General features: G+C 58.2%; 1 long non-coding RNA gene across 1 annotated transcript; it reads right to left on the bottom strand.

Moving 5' to 3' along the window:
- Positions 1 to 447: 447 nt before the first annotated feature.
- LOC101677608 lies at positions 448 to 6,472 on the bottom strand. The gene is made up of 5 exons (XR_001180437.2): positions 6,398 to 6,472; positions 5,639 to 5,815; positions 1,458 to 1,598; positions 964 to 1,122; positions 448 to 587 (listed from the first exon to the last, which is right to left on the bottom strand). It is a non-coding gene; the product is annotated as an uncharacterized LOC101677608 (long non-coding RNA).
- Positions 6,473 to 18,442: the final 11,970 nt, after the last annotated feature.

The following is an 18,442-nucleotide window of genomic DNA, read 5'->3' as shown; positions in this document are numbered from 1 at the left end:
CCTGTGGAGTTCGTGGGAACCCCTGAATCCAGAGCTTAGCGAGGCAGGGAGCAGGTGGCCTCTGGAAATTCTGGGGGTGCTTGTGGTCGGGGCAGCCTGGTAGCAACCCCAGGGGCTCACGTGTGTGCTGGGTGGGCGTGCTTCCCTGCGGGTCCTAGTGAGGCTGCCCGAGGCGCTTTGGGCACTGAGGCTCCCTGCGAGCACACTGCCCTCCGCATCAACCACCCGATGGGGTCACACGCTGCCGTGGAGAGAGGCCACATCGACATCGGGGCCCCAGCCCTCCCTGCAGTCTTTGCTCTCCCCCCATTCCTATGCCAGCGACGCCTCTCAGCAGGGTCGGACCCCCGAGGGCTGAGTGGGCAGCCTGGGAGCTCCCAGAGGCCTGTGTGCTTTGTCCCTCCTGGCAGGTGCCCCGGACAGACAGACGGAGAGACGTGAAGCTAAGTGGGTTTTTATTGGCAGCAGGTGGGAAGTGTCTCGCGCTCTCTGGATCGGGGAGACGAGGTTCTTGCCAAGCAGGCTCAGGCTGGTCGCTCCTGGCAGCCGGGGGATTCCTGGGGAAGCCCCTCACTGGAGTGGCTCCTCTGCAGGCGACACGGAGGCCTCAGAGGAGCGGGACCCAACCTCGGGGGCCGCTCCACAGCCTTCCCACCCCGGCCTTCCCCATGGCCCACAGGCAGGCTTGGGCACAGGGGGTCAGGATCCACGGTTCCTGGCTCCTGCCCCAGGCCTCCTCCCACATTTGGGAGCTCAGCTGCCTCCCAGGGTTACGTGGCAAGGTCACAGGCCCTCCTCAGCCTGGGCTGGACCATGGCTTGCTGTCCCGCTCAGACGAGTCTCTGAGTCTCCGCTTCCTTTGCTCGCCTGACACCTAGTCTGAGCCCAGGCCTTCTTCTGCCACAGTGGCTGGGGCTGTGGCCGTGGCAGTGGTGCGGTCCCGGGAGGGCGTGGGGCACTCACCTGCCTCGGGTGAGAGACACCTCATGGCGCAGGTGCTCAGGCAGCACTTTCTGTCACCGGCACAGTGGTCGTCCCGGGAGCACTCACTGCTCTCCAGGCAGGGTGCGGGCGTCAGGGGGGCCGGCACCCAGGGGCAGCGGCCGGCCTTCTGCACAGGCGCTGGGGAGAAACGGCCGGCCCTCAGGCCCTGAGTTCGCCCTGCAGCTGGTCTCCCCTGCGGCTGGTGTCCTGGCCCCCAGGGCTGCCACCGTGCCCTCTGGGACCCCGGCTGCCGCTTCAGAGAGCTGGGCCTGGGCGATGCTGGGAGGAGGCCTGTGAGCCTGAGCCCACACGCCAGCAGGGGAGTGGGCTCACTCCCGGGTGGAGTTCAGGGAGCTGGGGAGGTGGGTCACTAAGAGGGGTCTGGGGTGCCCCCTCAGGGGGGACCCTAGAGCAAGCTGGCTCCTCCCACCCCCAGACAGGCCTCAGCTGGGACGTGGGGGCGGTGGTGTTACCGATGAGGGGGACCATGCAGGAGCGGCTGCAGGGGCTCCTGGGGCAGCATTTGGTGCCTTGGGGGCAGTTCTCGTCTGAGTTGCAGGAGACCACACAGGCGTCCTCCTCGGAGGAGCTGAGCTCCGGGCACACAGCCTGCGCTGCACACAGGACAGGCAGGTGAGGGGGGCCCATGGACCACCTCCCCTGGGGCTGCTTGGTGGGGGTGCAAGGTGGGGCAAGAGCCATGGGCAGTCTCGTCCCCAGCACCCTAACTTGCCCCCTTTCTTGAAAGGAAGAGAGTAAGCAGAGTGTGACCTGGGAACGAAAGGGTACGTCAGGTCCAGGCCCACGGCAGTAGGTGGGGTTAAAACCCAGGGGTCCAAGGACGGGGGCCCAGCCTTGTGGCACCTGGGGGTCTCTAGGCAGTGCCTTGCTCTTTTGCTGTGGGGGACCCCTTAGGGGCAAGCCTCCTCCACCCTGTGCCGCCCATCCTATCACCAACATATCAGGGCCAGCAGTGTGTCGGGGATGCACCTGGGGCAGAGGGAGGCTGGGAGGACCCTCCTGGGCGCCACCCCCCCCACGCCCGGCCAAGGGATGGCAGCTCAAGCCTACCTGGCAAGGTGAGGGCCGGGGCTGGGGCCAGGGCCAGGGCAGCCTCCAGGGCCAGCAGGGCCAGAGCTAGGCTTACAAGACAGCGCATGGTGGCAGGTGGCAGGCAGAAGGCAGATGGTGGCCTGTGGGCCCCAGGAGCCTTTAAAGGCAGCAGTGGGAGGAGGAATGTGGGGGAGGGGCTGGCGCTGGCCCAGCTGGCCCAGGGGCTTCCTCCTTGGATGGACCCGCTGCATCAGGAACACGGTTTAAAACTTAAAAAAGGCCCTGATAAGGCGTGCCATTTCCCTCCCTCAGGGAGGTATCGCCTGAGGGGCGGTGGGGGTGGGATGGGCGGCCTGGCTGTTGGTCCTTAACAAAACCAGGTTCATTTGTGAATTGCAGAGAGAGTGGATCCTAAAAGTTTCCATCACAAGAAAAGAAAATCTGTGACAGTGCGAGCTAAGAGCTAACGGGCGCTCAGGAGACATCATGCAGATCGTGTCCCACAGTTCACAGACATCCAGTCACCCAGTCACCTCCCCCCACACCTGAAACCAGTATCCTGTCACAGGGCAATGGTACCACTTTAAAAAAACAAAGGTAAAATGAAACAAAAAAAACAAAGGGCAGAGAAGGGGCCCGTGATGCTCCCCAAGAGGTGAGACCCCACCCTGCGGTAAGACCCCGGGCACGGTGCCTTGTTTCTCTTGTGGTGCCGTGTGTCTTCCCTGGAACTTTCTATGAGAACAGCCGCCTGTGTTAGAGCACCAGCACCGGGCCAGGGAATGTCCCGGCTCTTTCTGTGCAGGGCCTGGTGGCTACCAGGAAGGCCTCTTCCTAGAAGGGCCCGCCTGTGGCAGGCCAGCCAGGCCGCGTGGCTGGTGGCACTCCTGGGATGGTGAGGGAGCTTCCTCCATCCTTCTTCCCTGAGGGCCAGGCAGAGAAGGGGCCTCGGGGTGACTGAGGCCATTGCCACTGGGTCCAGGTCACCTTTTCTGCCCGCTCGTGACCTTGGTCTTGGACAGCTGTCTGCTGTGGCCCTCAGCCTCTGCTCTGTGGATTTCCAGATGTTTCAGCCCAGATGCTCCCCTGCCGGGGCTTAGATAACCCAGCTCTTCCTGCCGGCCCCAAGGGGCACCGTGATGGCCTCATGCCCCCTCTGCAGAGTTCTGGGGCCTCAGCCCAGGCCTCTCCAGGATGGCCAGCGGCTGAGATCCTGGCCACGACAGTGACCGGCGGCCTCATGCTGGCAGTTCCCAAATTTTTCCCCGCTGAAGCCCAGGAAGGAGGCAGCACATGGGCCTGAGGGGGACACCAGGCCTAGGAGGACAGAGGGGTAGCGAAGCCACGGTCACTCGCTGGCAGGTCCTGCTGGCTTCTTGTCCCCGCTTTCTGTGCCTCCCCTACACCAAGACCAGGGGATTTAGGGTCTGGTTTGCTTGGATGCTAGGTCTGAGGCCAGGCTGACCAGACTTGCCACTGGCTCACCAGGATGTGGCCTCGGCTTGTGGGACCTATGGTCACAAGGTCTGGCAGGCCATCCTGCCTAGTCCCCTCCTCTCTGACCGCTTGGAGCACCTGAGCTCCTTCCTGCATCTAACCTCCCATTTCCCTCCCTTCTCTTCCTCCCTCCCTCTCCTCCCCCACCCCAACCCCACCTTGCACCATCCTGGTGGGCTGCTCCCCCAGTGCTCTCCTACTTGGGGTCCTTTTGCCTGTCCCCTCAGCTCTGCTGCCCTGGCCTCTCGCTTCCCAGCACAGGCCTAGGGAAGCTCCCTTCTGGGATGTTTACTGTCTGCTCCTCGGGAGCGTAATCTGCTGGGTCAGGGTCCTTGTCCATCATGCAGCTCAGTGTGTCCCTGCATCTAGGCACCCATGGACAGTGTGGGAGGGGACAGCATCAGGCCTCTTTTTGCAGACGGTGACCCACACTCTGGCCCGTGACCTCTCACACCGCACACCGCAACATAACCCTCTGGCCTGGCGCCTGGAGTCCGGACCCAGGTGTGGCCTGATGCCCCTCCAGACAGGGACGGCTGGGCCCCTGATAGTTGTGTGGCCTCTGGGAACTCCCCAGGGGGCTGCCTGGAATTGGGGGCTGGGTCAGCCCTGGGAACCCATGACGGAGGGAGCCTGTCCAGGAGCTGGAGGCCCTCCGACAGGACCTGGCCTTCCCTCCCCGCCGGGTTTTCCTGTTGGGGCCATGCAAGGACGGTAGGAGGCCACTGCTGGTGGCCAAGGTGCCCCCTGCTCTGGGAAGCTTTCTGTGATGCAGCGCGTACTACTTAGAAAACAACCCCTAGTCGCTCTGATCAGAAGAATAACACGCGTTGTAGGAAGCTGGGACAATTCGGAAACGCGCGGAGAAAACAGAACTCACGCCTGATCTGCGTCCTGGAGCTGTCTCGTCCCCGGCTCACTTGGACTTCCTCTCGTTTTCCCTCATCTGTCCGTCTACCACCTGCCCACCCACCTCATGCCCCCCTGCAGAGGTAGCCGTCCCCCCCATCCCCCCGACGACCTCGGTCACAGGGGCCACACTGCCCGAGGGTACAGACACGCACACTGATCCCAGGCCCTCTAGACTTCCAGAAAGCACCACGCTTGGGGCGGGGGACTCTGTGGTGGGGGAGCGTGGCCATTCCCTGCAGGCTGGCACCATCGTAAACATTTCTTCACCTGCAATGGGAACCTCCTGTGTGGCTGGGCCACCCTTCTCCCTGAGCTGGGGGTCTTGCGGTAGGGGAGTGCGGAGGTTGGCTGTAACCCCCTGGGGTCACGAGCCGTGGCCATGCCGGGAGGGGATGCACAGCCCAGAGGGCTGGGGTTGGGAACAGAGCAAGAGGTGTTGGCAGGAGAAGCGTGGGCACAGGGCCCATTTGCCTTCACAGTTCTGAGGGCAGGTGGAGAAACCAGAGGTTTCCAGGAACGGTGCTGCCGTGAGCTCTCCAGCCGCGGGGCAGGGACGTGCGCTGCTTCTTGGCCCCACCAGCCTAGCCTCAGCCCATCTTCTTCCAAGACAGTCAGGCCTTCCTGCTTCCTAGCAGCCCCTGAAAGCCAGTACAGGTGGGGAAACTGAGGTCCCACTGCGCTCACCTGCGGCATCATGGCCTTCGTGGGCTAAGCACACAGTATCCCCACTGGTCCTACGGGGTCGGCTGGGATGGGGCTTCCTCTAGCTCTCAAGGTGGAGACAAACTTGCCCCTCTTTGTGGGGGACATCATGGCCCCTGAGTGGGATCTTGAGCTCAGTCCCCATCATCAGGTGTCACAACTCCTGGGGGGGGGGTCCTGTCCCCATCACTGACATCATGAACCCTGGGCGGGGGTCCTGCCATCACTGTCATCAAAAGCTCTGGGCAGGGCCTGTTCCCATCACACACATCATGAGCCCTGGGCAGAGGTCCTGTCCCCATCATGGGTGTCTCGAGCCCTGGGCGGGGGTCCTGTCCCCATCACTGGTGTCACGGCCCCTGGACGGGGGTCCTTGTCCCACCTTCCTCACCCCAGTCTCACTGGGTCATGCCCCGTACACAGTGGCTGCACCTCCTGCCTCCCACTCTTCTCTGGAATGTTCTCTCCCACCCACAGTCTCTCAAGGCACCTCCTGTGCAGGCTCCTTAGTCTGTTGGATGTCTAGGGTGAGGAGTGGTTGGTGGTAGCTGCTGGGTGGTCCTCAGGGTGGAAGGCAACTGTAGGGCTGGCTGTGTGGCTGGGACCACCGCCACATGAGGTGTGGTCCTCTGGCCCCAGGGGACACACCGATGCAGGTGCGTCATCCCTGCAGGAGAAGGCAGGAGGTGCCCACAGTCCAGGTGCCATGACCAGCAATGTTGCCAGGCACAGAGAAACGGGGTCTTCTGGGGGTAGCCGATGCCAGGGTCACCAAGGGGGAGGGGCTGGGAGGCCGCGGGGCCAGGACCACAGAATGCCATGGGGCCAGGCTCGGGTCAGGTGGGGGGGCCTGAACAGTGGACTTCATGAGGGCCCCCCGCTGGCTGATGGGGGTGGGGGGGGTGCCCAGGACAGCCCACTTCCTGTCCTTGTGAGACGGGACCAGGGTGGCTGGGGTCTTGGACAGAGGAGAGAGGCCCAGCCTTGTAATCAGGGACCAGCCAGGCTGTGGTAGGAGGGCAGGGTCGGGGGGGCCTTCTGTCTGGTGTCTGCCCTCACCCTCTGATGTGCTGGCCTGGCGGTGGGTCCCGCTTCAGAGCCAGCCTGCACCGGAGAGCTGGACACCACGGGCCGCCACAGGAGGAGCCCTCCCACCAGCCCAGGGAGCCAGAGGGGCAGAGGCGTGGAGCTGGAACAGGCTTTGGTGGGACCCCAGGGCCAGGCTGACGGCCACACCATCGCTGGCTACCTGAGACGGCGGGGCCCCACTAGCTCAGAGGCTCCCAGGGCCTGGAGTGAGGCTAAAGAAGCCCTTGGATGTCCTCTCTAGCTGATGCTGAGCTGGGGGGGGGGGGTTGGTTCCAACAGAAAAAACTGTCATTTCCCTCGACAATCTCGCAGCCTCATCCCCTGCCCAGCATTTAAACATCTCATTTTCCAACCAACGTTCAGAGAACGGGAGATTTTCTGTTAAAATCTAGCTTTCTGGTGGGGAAACACGGGAGTCCCTGTCACATGCATGGGCAGAGGCCAAGAGAAAGGCAGGGGAGGGGAGGGCTTCCCGGTGGAGGGGGGCGCAAGCCTGGGGGGCGCTGCAGGCCTGGGGCGCTGGAGGGGGCTAAGGAGAGGTGGGGCATCCTTGTATGATCTGTGTAGAATGTGTGCACTGGCCCGGATGGGTGTCCGTGTGTGCGCATGTGTGTACATTTGTATGTGCAAACTCTGTCAGTGCATTGTGTCTACATCTGTGCAACCTCTTTGTCTCCAGTGCACTTTCCAGAAGGACCACCGAGTTCTTTCCTTCTGCAGCAGCCTCTGGGAAGGATGTGGACCCTGTCTCTGGGCCTGGCCAGAGCGCAGACCCCGGTGCTGTGAGATGCCCTGGACCCATCCTCGAGATGCTGCTCTTTGGCCGAACTCCAGGCTCCTGGAGTCTACACCAGCGTGCTTGGAGCCTACTGGCCCCCCCGACCTGGGGTCGAGGGGCCGTGATGGGAAAGTGATGGCAGGTGCATCAGCCCAGGGCTGCGGTGGGGTCTCCCCACCCTCTACCTGCAAACCCTGGCTTGGAGGCCAGCGGGGTCCTGGAGAGTGATCCGTCCACCGTGAGGAGCCAGTGGGGTCCACCTGGGACCCCAGACCCACAGGGTGTCTGCAAACAGGCATTGGCAGGAATTTGGGAGGGCTGCAGGGGCTGGTGCTCAGTCTTGAGCAGGAGGGCTGAGCCCTCATCCAGACAGCCAGGGCTAGGCCTCTCTGACACCACTAAGCCCCCCTGGTCTGTCTTAGCATGAGACCTCCGGTGTGGATAGGGAAGGACATTCACAACATCCTGAGGGGTTGGGAAGCAGGGATGAGTGAGACATGGACATGACATTTGGTGTGGACATTATGTGCTGATCCCCGCCTTGACCCTGTCCAAACATGGGGCCACCTGTGGGGACCCCACGAGGCAGGTCACAGCTGGTTCCCATGACTCTCCTTTAGGACATCTGGGTTGGGATTTTTACCCCCAGAAACTATCCTGCCGAGCCAGGTTTAGGGACCCCCAGATCTCACTGAGGGCAGAGGGACTTACACAGAAATACCTATTTTCTGAACATGAACCCACAGTGCGCTGTCCCTGCTTGTTACTATGGAGCTGGGAGCGATTTTTCCTACAAGAAGTGCGACCTCGAGACACAGAGTTTCTCAACAGCACAGACTTCTCCAGGCACCGTCCATCTGAGTTCCCAGGGCCTCAGGAGTGAGCCCCGCTGGCTGTGTCTGGGGCTGCACCTTCCTGTATGCCACCTTCAAGGGGCAGGTGGGGGAGCGGACGTGGGCAGAGGAGGCCAGGCCTGGGCCCCGCAGGAAGGTGCCTGGGGCTCCTTCCTGGTTGGAGGGAACAGAAAAGCTGGCCTCCAGCCAAGGCCGATGAGGTGGGAGGTGGACAGTGGGCTCAGCTTGCAGGGCTCCCCAGGGCTGCTAGAGCCCACCAGGGGCCCGTGTGGATGTGGCCACTTCTCCCCACAGGTCTGAGAGATGTGGGCAAGTCCTCGTTTAAGCGGAAGCTGTCAGCAGTACCCCTCTCAACGATTGGCAGAATGACTTCAAGGAAGATTTGCAGGAACGTGGAAAAAACTCAAAGCCAGTGTCGCCCACCAGGACCCCTCTGACGTCGATAGGACTCCCCATCCACCAACAGCAGGGGATGTGTTCTCTTCAAGTGCCTGCAGACCAAGATGGGCTCATCCTGGCCCACAGAACAAGTGAGACCAGAGTGTTTTCCATGAACACAGCAGAATTAAAAGTAAAAATTAATAGAAAAATAATAGGAAAAGGCCCCAACTCTTTTTTTTAAAAAAAAGATTTATTTATTTATTTGACAGAGATCACAAGTAGGCAGAGAGGCAGGCAGAGAGAGAGGGGGAAGCAGGCTCCCCGCTGAGCAGAGAGCTTGATGTGGGGCTCAATCCCAGGACCGTGAGACCATGACCTGAGCCGGAGGCAGAGGCTTAACACTCTGAGTTCCCCCCATGCCCCCCCCCCCCAAACTCTTGGTAACTAAACATGGTGGTAACTAAAGCCACGGGTCCAAGGGAAGGCCTGAGGGACAGGGAAAACCCACCTGTGCTGAATGGCAAGGAAGCAGCCTGCAGGGCAGCCTGTGGGCGCCTGTCAATCATCTGAGCGCTCCCCTGGAGGACCAAGAAGGGAAGATCAAGGAGAAGGAAAGGAACAGTTAAGATCAAGGTAGAAATCAGTAAATCTGGATAGAAGCACAGAGAAGAATGTGTGAAGGGAGCCGCCCCGCAGACTTTGGAAGCTCAAAAACGGGTAGCCTTCGAGCGAGACAGAGAGGCAGCATCTGCGCTGGGAGCAGGGGTATGGCCAGGGAGGGGGCACCCTGTGGACGGACGGCTCCCCCTTTCATGGTTCCTGTGACAACCCGGACCGAACCGGCGTCCAGATTGCAAGGACTGAGCTCACCCAGGACCAGGCTTTCGGTGTTGGGGATGTTTTAACACTCTTCATCTGTCCCTGACGGTATCTTCCCGTTGGCTTTGTGTGGTTCACTTTCTTTCATCCAAGTGTCACAGTTTCCAGCACACAAACGTTCCACCTCTTGGGCAAACGTATTCCTCGGTGATTTATTGTTTGTGGTGCTAGTGTGGATGGGCTTGTTTGATCTACTTCTCAGATACTTCAGTGAAAACTCAGGGAAACACAACTAATTTCTGTGTATCCTGGAACCTGACTGAATTCATTGATTAGTTCCCATAGTTTTTTGAGGGAGTCGTTAGGATTTTCTTTTTTTAAAAAAATTTTTAATTTTAATTATTTATTTATATTTTTATTATTTTTATTTTTATTAATTAATTTATTTAATTTATTTTTTCTTACCTAATTGCTCTGGCCAGGACTTCCAGTACCATGTCGGAAAGGAGTGGTGAGAGTGCTTTTGTCTTGTCCCTGATCTTGGAGGAAAGGCTTTCAACCTTCCATTGGTGAGTATGAGGCTAGCGGTGGACTCGTCTTTTATGGCCTTTGTTGACTCCCGTTCATTTCTTTTTTGTCGAGCACTTTTATAATGAAAGGATGCTGTACTTTGCCAAATACTTTTTCTGCATCTATTGAGATAACCATATAATTTTTATCCTTCATTCCATTGATGTGATGTATCACATTGATCAGTTGGTGAATGTTGAACCGTTCCTGCATCCCAGAAAGAAATCTCCCTTACTCCGGGTATATAGGGCTGAATTTGGTTTGCAAGTACTTAGTTGAGAATTTTTGTTGAAATTTAGTTGAGATTTTGATGAATCTATATTGGTGAGGGATATTGGTCTGTAGGTTTTTCCCCCTTGCCTGGCTTTGGTATCAGGGTGGGTCTGTTCTCATAAAACAAGTTTGGGAACATCTCTTCTTTTTCAAGTTTTTGGAAGAGTTTGAGAGATTGATGTTAATTCTTTTTTTTTCTTTTTTATAAAGATGTATATATTTATTTGAGAGAGCGAGAGAGAGCGAGCGAGAGAGAGAGAGCATGCATGAGTGGGGAGAGGGGGAGGGGCAGGAAGAATCCCAAGCAGGCTCCATGCTAAGCTTGGAGCTGGACACAGGGCTCGACCCCACGGCTCTGACATCATGACTTGATCTGAAATCAAGAGTCAGATGCTCAACTGCCTGAGCCTCCCAGGTGCCCCAGCAATACAGTGTTTTCTAATTAAGGTATGTACATTGTTTCTTTAAGACAGGACGCTATCACACACTGATGGGAGCAGTGTATAAACATAATTTGCATGTGCAGTGGGAAACCAAACAGTTCATTTAACCTGCTTCATTGTGATGCTCACTTTATCACAGGGCTCTGAACACAATGCCTGTATTTTGAACTTGTATTTTGAACTTACTGGGCAAATTGCAAATTGGGAAAGTTGTCTCTTTTTATTTTTTTTAAAGATGTTATTTATTTATCTGACAGAGAGAGAGACGCAGCGAGAGAGGGAACACAAGCGGGGGGGGGGTGGGTGGGAGAAGGAGAAGCCGGCTTCCCAACGGGAAGGGGGCCCCATGCAGGGCTCCATCCCAGGACCCTGGGATCATGACCTGAGCCCAAGGCAGATGCTTGACGACTAAGTCACTCAGGCACCCCCATAATTGTGGGGCTTTTTTGGTGGTGTCATGTTGCCTTGATTTTTCATGTTCCTTGGAGTTTTGTGTTACTGTCTTCACAATGGAAGGGGCAGTCATACCTTGCAGTCTTCACCTACTGATTCCCGGGGAGATGTGCTTTCCCTTGACTCCATTAGGGATTCTCAGGCTTTCTTGCACTGGTGGGCACACCCCCTTCCCGGCTCCTGGCTCCTTTCTGTGGCAGAATTCTTTAGCTTGTATGCTTTTCCTCTATCCTGCCATGTCTAGCCACGTGCCCTCAGCTTCCCCTTTCTTTCCCTGAGGGGGCTAAACCTCGTTTGGGTCTGTCCCCAGCTTGCGGCTTTGGGCTGGTTTTCTGGGCACACCCACCAGCCATCTGCAGGAGCTCCCTCTTGCCACTGCTGGGGCTTGTGAATGTGCATAGGCTGCTGGCCACGGTGTGTGTGCACACGAGCGTGCGTGTGTGTGTGTGACAGGCGGAGTGCTGGAGGTGCCCTGGGCTGACACAGCGGTGCATGAGACTCCTTCCAGGTCCCTTGGTATTTGATGCTGGTGACAGACCAGCTGAGTGGCTGAGTCCTCAGGGGTGAGGGGAGGTTTCCTACTCTGCAGCCCTCAGTCCCTGCGTCGGCAGCCTGGGTGTGGGCCTGGCTTCTCAAATCAGCTTTCATCAGTCTTGGAGCACAGTGGGGTTCCACAGGGTCCTGGCCGGATCCCACAGCCCCTCGAGACCACTGTTGTCACGGCCAGATGCCCCGTTGGTTTTGTCAAGGGGGACCTGAGTGAGGGACATCCTGGTGGCTGCCTTGGCGATGTCGTCTAGCCTTTATTCTTTAATGCAGGACAAAGCTTATTCTTCCTGCCTCCAGTTTTGAGGGCTCAACGAGCTTTCAAACGGGGCATGTTCCCCAGACATGGCTCTCAGCCTCATCCTTCCTACCGGGGACCGCACAGCTCTGCACTTCTGTTGCTGTCTGCACGCAGAGGTCCCAGAAGACCCTTGTAAGTTCCCTGGGGGCCTGGGTGGCCCACCTCAGCAGGTCATGACGTTGGCAGGATCACATTCTACACACTTTTGGAGTTGGAGGTTTGAAGCTGACTTGATTTTTCAGGAAACATGTAATATTATATATATTTTTAAAGATTTTATTTATGTATTTGACAGACAGAGATCACAAGTAGGCAGAGAGGCAGGCAGAGAGAGAGAGGAGGAAGCAGGCTCCCCGCTGAGCAGAGAGCCCGATGTGGGGCTCTATCCCAGGACTCTGAGCTCATGACCTGAGTCAAAGGCCGAGGCTTAACACACTGAGCCACCCAGGCGCCCTGAAACATGCAATATTTATGGGTGTTCAGCCAGGAGCCCAATCCCCCACGAGGAAGGGAGAGGCGTCTCCGTGGCCATGTCCCACCCCTTGTTCTCTCTGTCCTCCCTCCCCTGTGGTCAGCTCTGCCCTGCCCGATCCTGACTGGGGGGGGGGAGGGTGGCTCCCCATGCCAGACTGTCTTCCTCAGTCTCCTCGTCGTGTGCATCTCACACCACTGCGTCTGTGCTGCCCTTCCCACCCAGGCCAATACCAGCTGCACAGCCCCCCAGGCAGCCAGCAACGGCTGTGGGGAGTGTCCCGCTGTCTGAACCTGCAGCGGCCCCATGAGGGGTGTTGTGCACTGTCTGCAGCAAGGGGACAGGCGTGGAGAGGAAGACACAGGAGTCAGGGTCCGAAACAAAGTGTCCAATTTCAAATACAGTAACTACCTCCTTAGAACTTCCCTAACTGATTGTTGAAATTGTCCTGCCCCGCCCTGGTTCAGATTTAGGCGAGGCTGGTGGGGGGGAGGTTAGTGAGGAGCCGGTGAGCGCCCGCATGTCCTGCAAACGGTGGCCCAGTGGTGGCTGGACGTCCCTGTAGAAATTCTGAGCAGGAGGGAAGGAGACCTGAGGGGTGGGCGCACCAGAAGGTCAGTGTGTCTCCAGGGAGGTGTCGCAGCTGGGGACGTCGGAGAGAACTTCTGTATCCCCCGGCATCTCCTGGCCAAGAAACATCATTTCATGAGCCTGCCATGGTGACTTCATTCCTCAGGGAAGGACATTGATCGGCCAAGACATGTAATAAACTCTTACAGCAACAGATCAATGTTGCATCGGAATAACCATCCACAGGACAGAGTGCGATCCAACCCCAGCCTGGGTAGCATGGTTTCCTGGGAGACAGAGCCACCTGCAAAGGGCCAACGGGAACCTGGCTGCACGGAGGATCAGGCGATGCTTAGCCAGAGATGGCCAGGCTGGCACGTGCGCATCCCGCATCCTGGTGGTGACGGACTGCTGACCTGGACAGACACCACCCTGCCAACTTGCCCAGTGCACATCTTCTCTTCCCCCTCCTCTCCTCCCCCTTCTCCTCCCCCTTCACCTCCCCTCCCCCTTCTCCTCCCCCTTCTCCCTCTCCTCCCTTCCCTTCTCTTTCTCCTCTCCCTCCCCCCTCCTTTCCCCTTCCTGTACCTCCCTCTCCTCTCTCCTCTCCTTCTCCTCATCTCCCTCCCACTCCTCCCTTCCCAAACCTCGCAAACCTCCTTCTTTCCCTCCTCCCCCTCCTGCCTCTTCTACCCCTCCTCTCCCTCCTCTCTTCCCCTCCCCCTCCCCCTCCTCCACTTTATACTTTGTTGCTCTGTGTTGTTTCCACCCTGTGAATCTCTTGATTCTGTTGCAATCATCAGGTACTAACTTTAAAAAAGGGTTTTACAATTACCAAGTGGTAAATGATAATAATAAATCAAGTGAAAAAACTTTTGGCATCTTCCCTGTTACTTAATTTTACATGAATCTCGTTTAAGACATTAAAAAGTAGTTTGCACAGCCGAAGGAGATTCTTTCTTTCTAAAATAAGTTTGTAAGAGATGGTGTCTATTACCTTTTGATTAGCTTCAGTTCTGTTTTTCCCTGAAATGATGTGTATTACTTCTATGAATGGGGGAAACACAAACAAAAACCAGGGATGTCACCTGTGCTCCCCAAGTGGAGCCTGCGGACTGGCTAGGGACAGTCCGTCTCCTGGCCTTCAGCCTTCGGCCCCAGCATGTGCTCACCCAGCACTGTTACAGCCTGAATTCCCAGATGCTATGCCGCTGAGGCCAAGGGCCTGCTTCCTCCAGGCATCTACTTCTGTACTTCTGGGGGCGTCTCTGTGCTATCTCTGGCTGTCTGGCTCTCTTTGTGCTGTCTCTGGGCTGTCTCTCTGCTATCTCTGGGCTGTCCCAGTTCACTTGTACCAGCCCTGCTGGGCCACCAGCTCCTCTGCACGATCCTGGGGCATGCCCTGGTGTTCTGGGCACGGCACCCCTCAAACCTTTGCAGTGGGGGGAGGTGTGCCAACGAGAAGCTGGGTTTTAAGTTTGCTGAGTTGCAGTTGTTGGGATCAACAGCCGCCGGTAGTGAGGGGTTCTTAGGGCTGCAGCTGGGGTACCAAAGGGGGACCTGCGTGGAGGAGGAGCTGCCCTTGTCTTCCTCCTGCTCCCGCTTGCTCGGGGCAGGGTCAGTCCTTCCTCCCAGGCTCCTGAGCTCCTGCCCAGGGCTGCCTTGGGCCCCTGCAAGGTACCAGCATGGCGAACCGGTCCTAGCGGCATGCCCTGTTCACCTCCACATTTCCTCCGCACCTGGTACTGTATGCAGACCCCAAGAGACTGGGAAATAAGGCTTACAGTGAGGTTCCCCTGCGTGACTGCCAGAGCCAAGGAGTTGTACCCCGCGGCTGCCCACCCCTTCCCCAGAGCCACCTTCCCTGTGATCTGGGCCCTGTTTATTTATTTATTTATTTAAGATTCTGTTTATTTATTTGACAGACAGAGGTCACAAGTACGCAGAGAGGCAGGCAGAGAGAGAGGAAGGGAAGCAGGCTCCCCACTGAGCAGAGAGCCCAATGCTGGGCTCGATCCCAGGACCCTGAGATCATGACCTGAGCCAAAGGCAGAGGCTTTAACCCACTGAGCCACCCAGACGCCCCATGGGCTTTGTGACTAGGCTCTGCGGTGGTCGGTTCACGTCCCTGAGTGCACACCTGAATGTCTGCCTCTGCACCCTGACCTTGCAGATCCCATGGTGCTCCACATGTCTGCAGGGACAGGGGTGCTGTGCCAGGAGGATCGCAGCCCAGACCCCCCAAGTTCCGGAGCTCTTCTCTCCATTGGTCATGTTCTTCCTGTGAGCAGCGTGGTCTGCTTGTCCCCAGGATCTGGAGAGACCCCCGCCTGGTCAGGGCACAGGAAGTGGCCAGGTGACCCCCTTTCTCATCCCGAAGTGCACCTTTTCTATTCACCAAGTCCATGAGGCTGGTGCGAGCCGCAGGAGTCACACGTGCACATGGGCACACACATGTACCACACACATCACACATGTACACACACACACACACACACACATGCATGCGCCCATGCTCCCGCAAATTCCCAACACACACACACGACATAAAACCCACCCTGGGCCCCTTGTGGCACTGCAGGGAAAATGAGAAAATAGAATGGAGCAGAAGAATTCCTCCAGATCCCTCCAGACCCAGAAATGACCAGGGCTAACATCGGAGCATCTTTTCCTCAAAACATTTCTGATTGATTTTACAAAATTGCAATCAAAGGAAGGTGAACTTGCCTTGTTTACTTAAAAGGGAAGTGGGTGACCATATGAACAAGTAAACAGAACGTGGCCTAGCAGCACCGTGGTCCGTCCCCAGCCTCGAAGAGGCAGGAGCCCCTGACCCGCTCCCCTGTGGCTGACCCCAGAAGCTGCCATGCTGAGTGGAGGGAGCTGCGCACAGGACACGCTGCAGGGTTCCGGCTCTGGGTGGTGCTGGGAGGCGTCCAATCCACAGGGCTGGAGAGCAGACGGGGGCAGCAGCGCGGCGGGGGCAGGGGATGGGGGCTAGTGTCTCCCTTGCGGGGGACAATGCCGGGGAGAAAGTTGTAGGGATGGACCGTGGTGGTGGCTGCCCCCAGTGCGGACATGCTTGATGCCCCTGAAGTGTGCGCTTAGAGCGGGTGAGGACGGGGATGGCAATGCTATGTGCGTTTTATAATAACAATGATAATGACAGTAATCGTGATAAGACATAAAGAGTTGAGTCCTGTGTCCTGGGGCAGCTAGGAAGTGGCTGCAGGTCCCCGTCTCCAGCCCTGAGCCTGGGGGACCTTCCCCACTCCCCTTTGCATGGTCCCGCAGGGCACTGAGGGAGAAGATGCAGTGGCCGGCTGTATGCCGGCAGAGGGAGCCAAGCACCCATGTACCCGCCTGCTGCTGTGGCCTCGCAGATCAGGGCTTTGCAGGGAACCTCCCAGAATTAGCAAGACTGCCGGACTTCAGCCCCTCCTACGCTGGTGCACACACAGTGGGACGGTTCTTTGACTGGTCTGCCAGGCCACTCGCAGGGGAGCAAGACCACTTAGGATCGAGGATCACCCTCGAGGGCCCGGCTATCTCCGCAGGGCCTGGGGCCACCGGGAGCTTCAGGGAAGGCACTTGTCTTACCTAGGGGACTCATACTCACCCGTGCCTGTTCCTTCCTCAGAGGACCTGCCCTGGGGTCCAGGAGCCTGGAGAGACCCCTCCTTTGTGAGAACACATGCTCAGTCTTACACCTGGGAAGAGTAAAAAGAGGGGACAGGACTTTCAGGGATCCGTCTGCAGGCCTGCTGGAGGAGGGGGACTGATGGCCTTGCACTCCTGTTGTAGAAGCTGCCTGCTCAGGGCCACAGGGCAGCAGGGGGAGACCCACGGGGCTGTCACTGTCAGGAAGGAGAGCTGCTCTTGGCCCTAGCCGTCCTGGTGCTCCCCACCTCCACTCCCCTCCCCCTGTGCCATGTATGTCAGCATGGAGTGGCCCCCTTGGCCTCAGTCCTCACCCTTAATCTGGAAATGAGGCAGGGCAGTGATTTCCTGTAACTTCAAGATTTTATTTATTTATTTGTCGGAGAGAGAGAGCGCTTGCAGGGAAAGGAAGAGAGGGAGAGGAGAGGGAGAAGCAGACTCCCCGCTGAGCAGAGAGTCCATCCCAGGACCCAGAGATCATGACCTGAGCCCTGCCACATGGAGAGGCGGCCCGGCCCGGGGGGCTGTAAAGGAGAGGCAGACACCATATCTTGCCCGAGATTCTCTTCAGCCTCTTGGAGGAGGAGAAAGCCCATCATTTCTAGGGGAGCTTGGGGTAGATTCCTATAAAACCTGATCGGGCTGTCCTCAAGGGGGTCTGGGCTGAGCTGAGGGCAGCTGGAGAGGTGAGAAACTCAAGTGACCATGACATTCTCTTCCTAGGGGGCTGGACTGCCTTCCTGGCTTGGACCCCTGGACAGGGCAGGAGTCCCAGGGACCTGGGGAGGGCTGGCTGGGTGCAGGGACACCACCTTCTGAAGCAGAGATGGCCAAGAGCTAGAGCAAAGCCTCCCTCTGGTGCCCACTGACTGCCTGGCTGAGCCCTGAACTGCATGGGGCCAGGCTGCCAACCAGAGGTACAAGGGAGGAGGGGAACTGCAGGGGCGTCCATGGGGGAGGGTATCCCCAGTGAGCGGGCCGCAGGGGAGTCAAAGGTGTCTGGTCGCTCAGCAGAAGCAAGTCTCAGTGCCTCTGTGAAGGGACAGGTGGAGGAGAAGGCCTGGGGCTCCAGCTGGCCCACGGGCAGTTACGGGTCCTCTCTATGGGGAGCAGATAGCCCTGGGAAAGAGTGTTTGGCTCTTTTTTTTTTTTTTTAAGATTTTATTTATTTATTTGACAGACAGAGATCACAAGTAGGCAGAGAGGCAGGTAGGGCGGGGTAAAGCAGGCTCCCCGCTGAGCAGAGAGCCCCATGCGGGGCTTGATCCCATGACCCCGGGACCATGAGCTGAAAGCAGAGGCTTTAACCCACTGAGCCACCCAGGCACCCCATGTTTGGCTCTTCTAGGGTGGCAGCTTGTGAACTCAGGGAAGGAACCAGACGTCAGGGCCGCCCCCGCCCTGGGCCTGATCTGTCCTCTCTGCCCTGAGTCCTGAGGGCTGTGGCTGGCCTGCGGGGCCTCCCTGGGATCCCACGCCAGCTTGGCTAGAGGAGCTGGAGGGAGGGATCCAGCCTACTGTCTCTCCGACTGCTTGTGGGTTCACCATGCATCATCCTCAGGGAGCCCCGAGTTAGCCAGCACCCCCGGTCATGAGCGAGCATGGACCCTAACCCAGCCCGTCCAGTGTGTTCCCTCCCCCCTCCCCCTCTCGAGCTCATCCCTCCACCGGGACAGCTCCTCTGTTGGCCCTGGGCACGCCGCACCTGTGTACCCACAGTTTACACCGCCGACACGCACCAGTTCTCACTAGCCTGAGTGCCTGGCTCCGCCGGGAGGCTGTCCTGCTCAAGGTGGGTTCAGGCCACCCAGGTGCCCACCAGCCCGGATGTCCGAGTGGCTGGAACGTGAGGGGCACTCATCCCACGGTCGCCCACAGGGATGCTCCTTGTCCAGGACGAAGCTGCTCCAGCCTGGAGCAAGAGCTGCCGATCTCGTCTGTCCCAGCATTGCAGTTTCCCGAACGGTCCTTCTGCCATGACCCAGGGGTCCCTGCAAACACTAATGCCAGCCTGGATCTGGGCAGGGTGGAGGCCGTCTACGACGACCTGTGAGGGGAGGAGTGGCAAGCTTGTGGCAGGGGAGG

The sequence above is a fragment of the Mustela putorius genome, unplaced genomic scaffold (genome assembly GCF_011764305.1).
Source record: "Mustela putorius furo isolate JIRA1106 unplaced genomic scaffold, ASM1176430v1.1 tig00003845_pilon_pilon_pilon, whole genome shotgun sequence".
Taxonomy (NCBI): Eukaryota; Metazoa; Chordata; class Mammalia; order Carnivora; family Mustelidae; genus Mustela; species Mustela putorius.
The sequence above is the reverse complement of the archived record's forward strand: the minus strand, read 5'-3'. Positions and strand labels throughout refer to the sequence as shown.